Here is a 14,352-nt window from a genome sequence, read left to right as displayed (position 1 = left end):
AGTATGCTTGTCGAGGTCGCCAATGGAAAACTTGAGAAAGTTGACCATATTAGTCGAGGAGCTATTTTCAACATAGCTGGTGCAGATTTCGAAATCGATTTGATACCCATCAAACTGGGAAGTTTTGACGTGATCGTCGGTATGGATTGGTTAAGCAAGATAAGGGCCGATATTATTTGTGGAGATAAATGTAACACCCGTTTTCAGTTACGAGATATTTTGAATGACATTCGAAATACGAGGCATGTAAGTGTATATTTAGATCCCAAATAAAGTTGGAGTTGATGTTCTAAAACCTTACCATTGGATAGTAAATCTCATTACGTTTCCAACGATATTTGATTCGTCGAAAACGAAGTTACGGTTTGAAAGTTACGACCAAAACAAGTTCAGTTTCAGACTCAGTTCATTGGGACTCCGTCTAGACTTTGGGACGCCGTCCAACAATGAAGGTCAGGACGCCGTCCAAGCTTTTTGGACGCCGTCCAGAAGGCCTGACGGGCCAGCAGCTCTATTTTACTCAAATTAAAAGGGGTATTTGGGTCTTTTCACTTGGGGTCGGTTTGGGATCATCAAAAATGATCTAGAACTCCATTTGGAGCTCATTCTCACCCACACAAAACACTCTCATCTTATTTTAGATAGAGAGGGTTAATTTAGAGTGAGAAAGCTTAGTTTGGTGAAGAAGATGAGCGTTTTGGGTCAAAGCTCGAGAGTTAAAGTTGTTCCTTTCATTCACGGCTACATTTTGGTAGTATTGGTAAGTCTCAACTCCGAATTTCATTGTTAAGATTCTTGTGTACATTTAGGGTTTGAGCTTGTTATTTGTAAAACCCTTTTAGATGATGAAGAGGGTTTATGGAAACCCACTATTTTGATATTTTGCGGGTTTTGGGTTGGTTAATCATTTAAGCATGTTTAAGGTTTGTAAGTGGGGTATAATCACTAGTATTAGTGATTTTAGGAGTGTTGGAACTTGTAAGACCCATTTGGGGGTAAAATGGGTGAATTTGGGTTATGTTGAGATAAGGAAAACCCTAATAGCTATGATCTAGGGTTTGGCCATGTGAATTGAAGTTGTAAGTGTTAAATTGTGTTGATTAGTCATTAATACACTTGTAAATGATGGAAGAATTGTAAATGGGTCATGTTTGGCTAAAATGGCATGTATAAGTGTTGAAATGGGTCAAATGAGTTAAGGTTGACCTAATTGGGTGAAATGGGTATGAAACACCCTATGTTTGTGCTAATTAGTGTTAGTAGACTTACATCACTAGTTTTAGTAATTAAAGATGAGTCTTAACCATTTTATGGGCGGTTTTGGGTGTGAGTGAGTATTGTGGTTAATTCCACAAGTTGGGTATTGAATGTGTACTTATGTATTAGGTACCTTGCTCGAAGCATACGGAAGTGCTAAATCACCACCGACGTGATAAGGTGAGTGGAATAATTATATGTGTAGGTATATAATGTATCTATTTGTTGTAGCGTGAAATGTGTAGTGTCGAGGTGCTAAGACACCATGTTTCACGTGAAGAGTGTAGCATCGAGGTGTTAAGATGTCACTCGGGTGTAGCATCGAGGTGTTAAGATGCCACCTAGGAGTGTAGTGTCGAGGTGTTAAGACACCACTCCATAAAATACTGAGTGTTGCATCGAGGTGTTAAGATGCCACTCGGGGTGATGTGCCGAGGTGTTAAGGTGCCACCCTAGGGGTTAGTGGTGCGAGGTGTTAAGTGCCCTAACGGATGTTATGAACACCGATGGCGTTTTCGCGAGCGCCGTTCCCTTGTACTATTGGTTAACCATGGTTATTTGTGTTGTAGCATAAGCATATTATATTTGTTCATATTATATATGCTTTTGTTATGCTAGCTTGATTATTGGAGGTTATAGCTTGTAATTGTGATGATAAGCTAATTGTGTTGCTAGCATGTATGCGGTATGTGAGTAAGTGTTTGCAAGTAGGTATATTATATATGTATGTGTATAATTATTGCATTCACTAAGCTTTTAGCTTACCCCTCTCGTTGTTTACCTTTTTACAGGTATTGTGTTAATGATGCTAGCTAGTTGTTAGACTAGACGTACAGGAGCGGTTGGGCTTGATGGGGTAGCTTTCGGATAATTGGACGCGGATGGGGGTTTTGGTAGACCCCGGGATTATGCTCTTGGTATCGGGTTGGGTTGTAGAGTTCTAATCCGTCTAAAGAGATAAATGGGTCGAAACTGCTACTTTATTTGTAAAACGGGTCATTGTGAGCCCGGGGTTGTAAAACTTGTTTTTATGGTGGCAATATCTTAGTTTTACTTAATATGTCATATTGTGAAAATGGTTTCGTTGAAAAGTGTCGGGGAGCGAGTTTTTCGCTCGCGTGTAAACAAAAACTGATCAGTACTTTTTAGTTCATTGGGACGCCGTCCCAAATCCTTGGACGCCGTCCCAGTTGTAAAGGCTGGACGCCGTCCCGATTTCTGGACGCCGTCCAGATGGGCAGTCACAGAATTTTTTTTTTTGTGTCGTGTTTTTGGTAAATAAATGTTGGGTTGTTACAAGTGGTATCAGAGCATAGTCTAAGGGAATTAGGTGACCTTAGAATAGGTGCCTAGTCTTAGACTTATTGACAGTGGTGCGTTATTTGCGAGACTTGTAGGAGTACGGGTCGGATTGAGATTTGTTAGTGCCTTAGAGTAGGTGACTAACTAGGACTAGTGCTTGTCCAATGTGGGATTATGTGGGGCCTTATTTCGCGTGTAAATTAGTGCCTTAGATTGCTAGTGCCTAAGGTAAGTAGGCGAACTTGGACGTTGTTTTAGTGATAGTCACCTAGGTTGTAGGTTGACTTGTCATTGTGGTGTACTTGTGTACGTTTATTACTATTGTATATTGGTGTATATATATATACAGGTATCTAATTGGTGCGTTGTCTTAGAGATGAATCTATTGGAAAGATTCAAAGGTTTGGCGGTTTGAGTGATCAAGTTCACGGTTGTCATAACCCGTCCTTAATACCACATGTCATAACCCGTCCTTAACCATAAGAACGTGTTAGATAACGTATGATTTCATTGCGAGGTATTGACCTCTATATGCGACATTTTTTAAAAAGGAAAACTGCATATATTATACATTACAAACCAAACCATTATTTTTGTTACAAGCTTTAGACAATAAAAAGATGATTATCGTTTAACGATAATCTTCGACTTACAAACTTTACAAATGATAATAACAACACGATTTCTAGCATATTTTACAACACACGTCCTCGGATATGCAGTTTTATTTTTGACACAAATATGAGTACGCATGATCCTGCTTAGATTCAACATAATGCAGCGGAAGCTTTAATTATCACCTGAGAATAAACATGTTTAAAAACGTCAACATAAAGTTGGTGAGATATAGGTTTAGTGCGCAGCAATATATATATATATATAGACCACAAGATTTCGTATATAAACATTTCAATAAAAATATTCTAAGTGGTTGAGCACTTGGTAACCATACTTAACATTTTCACGTCGCATATTCCCTTTAATATGAAATCTTACTACACCGTACCAAGTGTAGTCACAAAACGAAGTACTGTGCAACCGTTGAATACTGGTCGTCCAGTCCGGTTGGGGTTGTCAGACCCGATAGATCTATCAACAGGATTCGCGTTTACAATACCGCTGTAAATATTAGTTACCAAGCTACAGGGAAGTATGCCAGTGGTACAACTCAACGTAGAACATATTTTTCAGTTACTTGTGTCCATATCGTAAAACATAAAATACATGTATTCTCATCCCGAAATATTTAGAGTTTAAAAGTGGGACTATATACTCACTCTTGTCTTGATGATATATATATTTTGACTTGGTCTTCCGGTTGATATCACGAACCTATCCATATATAATATATCAATATGTTTTCATTTTAAAACAAACGTTATATATATATATACTTGTTATACTTTGAATATTTCCTTAGTCCAAAGTTAGCTGTCCGAGGTTAGCAATTCAATTTTTAATGGTTCATTTTTAGATGTTTAATATACCCGCAATAAATAAAACCCCCAACGAAATAAATAAAACCCCAACGTATATGTATTGGTCGAGATTAATCTTGACCCATGGTACCGGTGTTGTCAAATGACGTGTTGCGTACATAAAGTACCGGTGTTGTCAAATGACGTGTTGCGTACAAACATGGGATCTTATGATTAATCTTCTCGTATTGTTTACGGGTGATCCTGAACCATATAAAATTGAATTATAAGTACATATATATAAAATATCATGTTATCTTAGAAATATGTGATTTATATCATTTTTTTTCAATTGATCCCGTAGTTGAAATGATCTAGGATAACCAATTTTGTTTCGGTCATAGTTTCTTCGTTACAAATCCGTTTTCGTTGATTCAAATTGCCATCTTCTTGGATCGAGTTCTTCTTTAAGACTATGAACTGTAAATACCTTGGTTTGTATTCAAAATCATACGGCATAAGTGAAACATTAGTGAAACATATGAAGTTAAACATTTTTGTTACAACAAAATCATTTAATGACCATTTTTCTAAAAATACTTATACTTTGAAAAACCAAGTTTTACCTTGTTAAATTAACATATAAATAAGTTATGTTACATGTCTTGAAGTATTTTAAAAGTTAAGTTAGAAGGATCTATTTAGTTTGCAAACAAGTTTGAAAACATTCAAACTATGTTCTTGTTGTTAAACTTTTGTACCACAAAATAAGATAGCTATATATATATGAATCGAATAAGGTTATGAACATAGATTCTACCTCAAGTTCCTTGGATAAGTTTGCTGTAAAAGAGAAGTAAGAAGCTAGAATCAAAAGGGTGATAGAAGTGGATGAAAGATTGGTAGTAAGTTGGTGTTCTTGGAGGGTTTTCTTGAAGTGTTTTTGTATGGTTTTCTTATGGTGTTTTAGTATGGTTTTTGAAGCTAGATCTTTATGGAACTTTGCTGGATTGTTATGGAGTTTAGAGAGTAAGAAAGAGTGTGTGTTTTTAGTTAAGAGATTGAAGTAAAAATGAATCAAAAATGATGATACATATATACTCCTAAAAATGTGATCTTTAAGGATAACATGACAAAATTCTAGTTTGTATTTTTGTAATTAGTCTTGCAATGATTCAAAAGTAATTACCTTATACATAAGGCATGAATAAGGGCTGGTTAGGTGGTGATTTGATGTGTATATACCAATAGTAAATATGTATAGAAGCTTGGTATGATACGAGTACAAATACTCTAGGTATACGTATAGAAATTTTGTGAAAAATGGAATGAGGATTCAAATATAGCTATCTTTTGTGAATACACTTATATGATTTTATGTATTTAAGTTCTTAAAAGTGATTAAATACATTACTTATACAATATATGTATAAACATTATATGTCTTAAGTATTTATGTCAAATAACGTTACGTATAGTTATCGTTTTGAAAACTTAAGTTAGTAGTTTCAAAATACACATATAACTTGTTGTTATTAATATAAAATGAGGTATTAAAACATTTATTAATCATGTTAAATATGTATATATACATTTATATACGCAAACGTATAATTATCATATATTGTATAGTTCGTGATATTATCGGTCAAACTAGACGGTCAAACGTTGTGTAAAACTCTTTTCGGAAATATAAATCTCGACAATTTGGATTGCTTATCATGTTGGCAAGGTTTAATTTATGTAAATATTAATCTTATAAGTATAGAATGATCGAAAAAGTGCGGGTCGTTACAACGGTAAGGACTTTGGTCATTCGGGTACTAGGAGTTATCGCGTGTTATTTTGTGTGAATATTGAGTCAGTCCGGGTAAAGTACTTTGCGTGACCATGTGGAAATGGTAAGATACGCATTTGTAATAATGACCGATCACCATTATTACGAAAGTGTATCTTGACACTAAACATGACATGACAAGTACCGAACGGAGGAGACGTGGCATGGTTGGGGTAGAACGGGATGAATTAGGAATCTTTTATTGGTTCCTAGGATATAGTAGTCTCGAGTGATGTGCTTGTTATCACATCAAGTTCTTTGTGAGTCGGGAAGTGTACGATGGAATCAGTTAGTTAAGTGAGCGAGCTAACTCACGAGTTTGGTGCGTGCTTAGCCACCCTAAGTAGTGGGTGCATTATTGAGATTGTAATTGGTTTTAGTTACAAACCGTAACTAGGATGACCGATTTACGCTTGCGTGTGTGCGACGAGGACTTGAATTCCGTAATGGAATGCGACAAGTCTAATGATTGTAGTTTTGAGTTACACTCGGTAGAGTGTGTGGGTAGAGAATCGTGTTAGGATTCTAATTGTGAGTCGCCTTGGAATTGGCGAATTGAGGAGTCTTCGGGTCATTAAATATTATGATTTGATATATATAGGTTAAACCTATAACTCACCAACATTTTTGTTGACGTTTTAAGCATGTTTATTCTCAGGTGATTATTAAGAGCTTTCGCTGTCGCATACTTAAATAAGGACGAGATTTGGAGTCCATGCTTGTATGATATTGTGTAAAAAAACTGCTTTCAAGAAACTTATTTTGTTGTAACATATTTGTATTGTAAACCATTATGTAATGGTCGTGTGTAAACAGGATATTTTAGATTATCATTATTTGATAATCTACGTAAAGTTTTTTTTAAAACCTTTATCTATGAAATAAAGGTTATGGTTTGTTTTAAAAATGAATGCAGTCTTTGAAAAACGTCTCATATAGAGGTCAAAACCTCGCAACGAAATCAATTAATATGGAACGTTTTTAATCAATAAGAACGGGACATTTCATTAAACTCATGGGAGTGGGACCCATATGACGATGTTTATGATAGTGTGTTGGTGTGTTGTGGATTATAGGGTAACATTCCTAACGGAATACCCCTGTCGTTGTGACTGTGCCGATAGGTGGAAGGGTGTAAGACTTGGTGTTCTCAAGCATCTCCTTAGTGTTAGATGAAGGGTTTCGTTAGGCTATATCGTTTTGGCCTTGTGAAAATTGCGGGTAGCGTGTGATTGCTAGGAACTTTCGATAAGACAATAAACCGTAAGGTTGTCGGGTAGGTATGACTTCGGGTCATTATTATAGAGAGATGGGTGACATCGGATGTATGGAACCTAAAGATCGATTTTCTAAAATTCATTTGATTGTGGTGGGAGTCTGGATGACACTGCGCCAGGTGCCTTTTTATACCTGCTAGTGTAATGTTCAACTCCGGTAGTGGTGTGATCACTTTGTGCTTAGGGTGCCCGTGAGATACCCTTGGAAGCATCGGAGATTATAATAGTGATCGACGGGTGATGGTAATTCGACGGTTGCGAAAGTCAAAGTTTAAGAGCATTGTGACGAATACTTCTTATGAAGTGACGGGTGAGCGAATCTTGTTGCTCTTAAGTGATAGACGGGTAGAGATGACCGGTGAGCCGGTGACGGACTTAATGGTCGGTTAGTCCGAAGGGTTTTGATGAAGTGTTGATATTGTGGTGGACGTAATTATGGTGTCAGAATTGGTCACTCTTCTCCATGAGAGTGAGCAATTGTTGATAACGATTCGTCAAGTGGAAGGTCGGGTGATCTCGACTGAGAATCATGGCTAAGTAAGCGGCGTGACATATGCCTAGGCTTAGAGGCATATGTAAGACTTTGGTGGAGTTTGCTTTTCAAACGATTAAGGTAGTTAGTTGTGAATTGTGGTATGAAGGTGTGATTTCATCGCGTGTACGACGTCTCAAGTGATTGTGCATGTCGGCTCTGAGAGCCTAAAGCGAATTTGCGGTGAATTGATGTTTATGACCAACGGTGAGAATGGTCAGGTGTGACGTGGAATTACAATTTCGCGGGATGTTATCATCTCGGCGGTGAGAATAGGGAGATAAATCCTAAGTGGGGGGAGTTTTTACTACCGCCCGAGGAAAACTCCAGTGGTGTTATGTATAATGAAATGTTGAAGCGTACCGTGCTAGGCCTCAATGGGTATTCGGAGCTCCTAACGAGGAAGAGTGACGGTTTGCTAATGTCGACTCGAGATCGTGCTTTACGATTGTGAGTTACAACTCTGGAATGTTATGCGTGAAGATTGTGATGATGGGATCGAAGGAAGTGTAAGACTTCCTATGTAAGGTGGTCGTGTAGTACCAATGTGCGGTATGAGACCAAATGTGAAGTTTGAGATCCCGGAGTGAGAGAATGAAGTTGTCGTTGCGGGTGCTCCCGTAGTGAAAAATCTGGGTTGTCGTGAAACCCGAACAGTATAATTGAATGAGAACAAGTTCGATATCGTGACGAATATCGTATTTTCCCTGTCGGGAAATGCAATCGTGGAGATTGTCAGTGGATTATTCTACTTTATGGACGAATGTGAAGTGGAGAGTGTCGATTCTGATTGTCTCACATCGAGACACGTGGATGTTGTTTGTTTACGAGAGTGTGTTCCCTAGTAATGCGACTGTTAGTTGCATTGAAATGTCGAGACCATCTTTAACGGACGGTCTAGGTAGGAAGGTCCACCAGACGTGGTGAATATTTTTGTAGATCGTGTGGCGAATTGCGGAATTTTGTGATGATAATTTGCCTTGACGGGATTCTAGTATATGATTAGTCTCCATGCTAGTACTAGGAAGCCGTCTGGTGTGGTTGTGTCGTAGGGTTTAGAGGAGGAACCCTCGTCGAGTGTTGATGTTTTGCTCAGCACATGGTGTATTATTGTTGTCCTGGATTAATCCAGTGACGGATTGGTCGTGCGCGGATTGACTGATTGAGTGATATGGTTACGGACGTAGCTTGTGGCGAGTTGTAGACGAGAGAACTTGAAGGTATATGTAGTGATTTTCGTATTTTCCTATATGGAAACTCTGGACGTTGAGTGTATTGAGTTATCGTTTGTTGCGGTAGTGCACGCTAGTGATTATTAGCGTGTGGTTAGATCTTCGGATTTGTAGAAAATGTTATGGATGTCGGGCTTGGTTGTGTTTCGTAAGATCGTGAGGCGTGATGACGATGTTTGTCGGCAAATTGTTCTACTCTTAGGACGATTGTGAAGTGTATGGTATGAGTTTGGATACTCGGCGTAGGAGCAACGGTTACGGTTGTTTCGACTCGTGGGTTGATTACCCAATATTGTTGTATTATGATGCATTAGTGCATGAAGCGAGAGTGCGAATGCAAGTACTACTTGTGTGACTCCGCATTGGAAGCGGAGATGTTCGAGGGAGAACTGCTTAACTTCTATTATAGGTGCGGATCACGAGGACGTGATCCAATTTAAGTGGGGGAGAGTTGTAACACCCGTTTTCAGTACCGAGATATTTCGAATGACATTCGAAATACGAGGCATGTAAGTGTATATTTGGATCCCAAATAAAGTTGGAGTTGATGTTCTAAAACCTTACCATTGGATAGTAAATCTCATTACGTTTCCAACGATATTTGATTCATCGAAAACGGAGTTACGGTTTAAAAGTTACGACCAAAACAAGTTCAGTTTCAGACTCAGTTCATTGGGACTCCGTCCAGACTTTGGGACGCCGTCCAACAATGAAGGTCAGGACGCCGTCCAAGCTTTTTGGACGCCGTCCAGAAGGCCTGACGGGCCAGCAGCTCTATTTTACTCAAATTAAAAGGGGTATTTGGGTCTTTTCACTTGGGGTCGGTTTGGGATCATCAAAAATGATCTAGAACTCCATTTGGAGCTCATTCTCACCCACACAAAACACTCTCATCTTATTTTAGAGAGAGAGGGTTAATTTAGAGTGAGAAAGCTTAGTTTGGTGAAGAAGATGAGCGTTTTGGGTCAAAGCTCGAGAGTTAAAGTTGTTCCTTTCATTCACGGCTACATTTTGGTAGTATTGGTAAGTCTCAACTCCGAATTTCATTGTTAAGATTCTTGTGTACATTTAGGGTTTGAGCTTGTTATTTGTAAAACCCTTTTAGATGATGAAGAGGGTTTATGGAAACCCACTATTTTGATATTTTGCGGGTTTTGGGTTGGTTAATGATTTAAGCATGTTTAAGGTTTGTAAGTGGGGTATAATCACTAGTATTAGTGATTTTAGGAGTGTTGTAACTTGTAAGACCCATTTGGGGGTAAAATGGGTGAATTTGAGTTACGTTGAGATAAGGAAAACCCTAATAGCTATGATCTAGGGTTTGGCCATGTGAATTGAAGTTGTAAGTGTTAAATTGTGTTGATTAGTCATTAATACACTTGTAAATGATGGAAGAATTGTAAATGGGTCATGTTTGGCTAAAATGGCATGTATAAGTGTTGAAATGGGTCAAATGAGTTAAGGTTGACCTAATTGGGTTAAATGGGTATGAAACACCCTATGTTTGTGCTAATTGGTGTTAGTAGACTTACATCACTAGTTTTAGTAATTAAAGATGAGTCTTAACCATTTTATGGGCGGTTTTGGGTGTGAGTGAGTATTGTGGTTAATTCCACAAGTTGGGTATTGAATGTGTACTTATGTATTAGGTACCTTGCTCGAAGCATACGGAAGTGCTATATTACCACCGACGTGATAAGGTGAGTGGAATAATTATATGTGTAGGTATATAATGTATCTATTTGTTGTAGCGTGAAATGTGTAGTGTCGAGGTGCTAAGACACCATGTTTCACGTGAAGAGTGTAGCATCGAGGTGTTAAGATGCCACTCGGGTGTAGCATCGAGGTGTTAAGATGCCACCTAGGAGTGTAGTGTCGAGGTGTTAAGACACCACTCCGTAAAATAATGAGTGTTGCATCAAGGTGTTAAGATGCCACTCGGGGTGATGTGCCGAGGTGTTAAGGTGCCACCCTAGGGGTTAGTGGTGCGAGGTGTTAAGTGCCCTAACGGATGTTATGAACACCGATGGCGTTTTCGCGAGCGCCGTTCCCTTGTACTATTGGTTAACCATGGTTATTTGTGTTGTAGCGTAAGCATATTATATTTGTTCATATTATATATGCTTTTGTTATGCTAGCTTGATTATTGGAGGTTATAGCTTGTAATTGTGATGATAAGCTAATTGTGTTGCTAGCATGTATGCGGTATGTGAGTAAGTGTTTGCAAGTAGGTATATTATATATGTATGTGTATAATTATTGCATTCACTAAGTTTTTAGCTTACCCCTCTCGTTGTTTACCTTTTTACAGGTATTGTGTTAATGATGCTAGCTAGTTGTTAGACTAGACGTACAGGAGCGGTTGGGCTTGATGGGGTAGCTTTCGGATAATTGGACGCAGATGGGGGTTTTGGTAGACCCCGGGATTATGCTCTTGGTATCGGGTTGGGTTGTAGAGTTCTAATCCATCTAAAGAGATAAATGGGTCGAAACTGCTACTTTATTTGTAAAACGGGTCATTGTGAGCCCGGGGTTGTAAAACTTGTTTTTATGGTGGCAATATCTTAGTTTTACTTAATATGTCATATTGTGAAAATGGTTTCGTTGAAAAGTGTCGGGGAGCGAGTTTTTCGCTCGCGTGTAAACAAAAACTGATCAGTACTTTTTAGTTCATTGGGATGCCGTCCCAAATCCTTGGACGCCATCCCAGTTGTAAAGGCTGGACGCCGTCCAGATGGGCAGTCACAGAATTTTTTTTTTTTTGTGTCGTGTTTTTGGTAAATAAATGTTGGGTTGTTACAATAAAGCACTTCGTATACCACAAGGAGACAGTGAGCCACTGATCATCTATGGAGAGAGATGTACCTCGAAGCTGAACCTCATTAGTTGCATGAAAGCGCAAAAGATTATGAAGAAGGGACGTCTTGCCGTGCTAGCGCATGTGAAAACGGTAGAAACTGAGGTGAAGAGCGTGAACGATGTTTGAATTGTGAACAAATTCTCCGATGTCTTCCTTGAAGAATTGCCTGGATTACCGCCGCCAAGAGCAGTAGAGTTTCAGATTGATTTAGTGCCAGGAGCAGCACCTGTAGCTCAAGCACCTTATAGACTCGCACCTTCCGAGATGCAAGAATTACAGAGTCAACTACAAGAACTACTTGACCGAGGATTTATCCAACCAAGCTTCTCGCCTTGGGGCGCACCTGTGTTGTTTGTAAAGAAGAAGGATGGATCCTTCCGTATGTGTATCGACTACCGTGAACTCAACAAATTGACAATCAAGAATCGGTATCCTCTTTCCCGCATTGAATATCTTTTTGATCAACTACAAGGATTGAGTGTTTACTCAAAGATCGATTTACGATCCGGTTATCACCAGTTGAGGGTGAAGGAAAGTGATGTGATGAAAACTGCGTTCAGAACTCGTTATGGTCATTATGAGTTTCTCGTGATGCCATTCGGTTTGACAAATGCACCCGCCGTGTTCATGGACCTCATGAATCGTGTCTGCAAGCTGTACTTGGATAAGTTTGTTATCGTCTTCATAGATGATATCCTCATCTACTCTAAGAGCGAAGAAGAGCATGAGCAACATCTCTGATTAGTACTTGAACTCTTGAGACAAGAGCAACTTTACACCAAATTTTTCAAGTGTGAATTTTGGTTGAAGGAAGTCCAATTTCTGGGTCATGTTGTGAGCGACCAGGGTATCAAAGTTGATCCCGCCAAGATTGAAGCTATCAGCAAGTGGGAGACCCCCACTACTCCGACGCATATTCGCCAATTTTTAGGTCTCGCCGGTTACTACCGAAGGTTCATTGAAGGATTTTCTCTGATTGCGCGTCCTTTGACCGCGCTGACTCACAAGGGCAAGAAGTTCATTTAGGAACCCGCACACGAATCAGCATTTCAAACTTTGAAGAAGAAGTTAACCACCGCACCTATCCTATCACTTCCTGAGGGCAGTGACGACTTTGTTGTTTATTGTGATGCATCGAAGAGTGGTTTTGGTTGTGTACTGATGCAACGATCAAAAGTTATTGCCCATGCCTCCCGCCAATTGAAGATTCATGAGCGGAACTACACTACTCACGATCTTGAACTTGGAGCCGTTGTTTTTGCGCTCAAATTGTGGAGACACTATCTTTATAGAACTAAGAGCACTATCTTCACCGATCACAAGAGTCTCCAGCACATCTTTGATCAGAAGCAACTGAATATGAGACAGCGTCGATGGATCGAGACGCTCAACGACTACGATTGTGAACTTCGTTATCATCCTGGCAAGGCCAATGTTGTAGCTGACGCTTTGAGCCGAAAGGATAGGATGGCACCTCTTCGTGTTAGGGCTCTGAACATCACCATTCATTCGAACCTCAACAGCCAGATCAGAGTAGCCCAAGATGAGGCTCTCAAGAAAAAGAATATAACTCATGAACATTTGAACATACTTGTCTCTCGATTCGAGGTTAGGGAGTCTGGACTCCGATGTTATGCCGGAAGAATTTGGGTACCTCTTTATGGAGATCTACGGAACCTTATACTTTATGAAGCCCACAAGTCGAGATATTCGATTCATCCTGGAGCGGGCAAAATGTACCATGATCTTAAGGAACAGTATTGGTGGCCGAATCTTAAGAAAGAAGTTGCAACTTATGTTGGGAAGTGTTTGACTTGTTCGAAAGTTAAGGCCGAACATCAGAGACCTTCTGGTTTACTTCAACAACCGGAAATCCCATAATGGAAGTGGGAAAGGATAACGATGGATTTTATCACCAAGCTACCAAAGACGGTGGGCGGATACGATACCATCTGGGTTATCGTTGACCGTCTTACCAAATCTGCACACTTTCTAGCGATGAAGGAAACGGATACAATGGAGAGACTTGCTCAACTATACATCAAGGAGGTTGTATCTCGTCATGGTGTACCTTTATCGATCATCTCCGATTGCGATCCCCGTTTTGCTTCTAGATTTTGGCATTCTTTGCAAGAAGCCATGGGAACTCGTCTTGACATGAGTACTGCTTATCACCCTCAGACTAACGGGCAAAGTGAACGAACGATTCATACATTGGAAGACATGTTGCGTGCATGTGTCATTGATTTTGGAAAGGCCTGAGAAAGGCATTTGCCATTAGCCGAATTCTCGTACAACAACAGTTATCACTCAAGCATTAATGCCGCACCTTTTGAAGCATTGTATGGCCGTAAGTGCCGATCTCCTATTTGTTGGGCCGAAGTAGGCGAAAAGCAAATCACCGGACCCGAGGTAGTCCACGAAACGACGAAGAAGATTGCTCAGATTCAAGCGAGACTTAATGAAATGTCCCGTTCTTATTGATTAAAAACGTTCCATATTAATTGATTTCGTTGCGAGGTTTTGACCTCTATATGAGACGTTTTTCAAAGACTGCATTCATTTTAAAACAAACCATAACCTTTATTTCATCAATAAAGGTTTAAAAAGCTTTACGTAGATTATCAAATAATGATA

Source organism: Rutidosis leptorrhynchoides, chromosome 9 (assembly GCF_046630445.1).
Source record: "Rutidosis leptorrhynchoides isolate AG116_Rl617_1_P2 chromosome 9, CSIRO_AGI_Rlap_v1, whole genome shotgun sequence".
Taxonomy (NCBI): domain Eukaryota; kingdom Viridiplantae; phylum Streptophyta; class Magnoliopsida; order Asterales; family Asteraceae; genus Rutidosis; species Rutidosis leptorrhynchoides.
The sequence above is the reverse complement of the archived record's forward strand: the minus strand, read 5'-3'. Positions refer to the sequence as shown.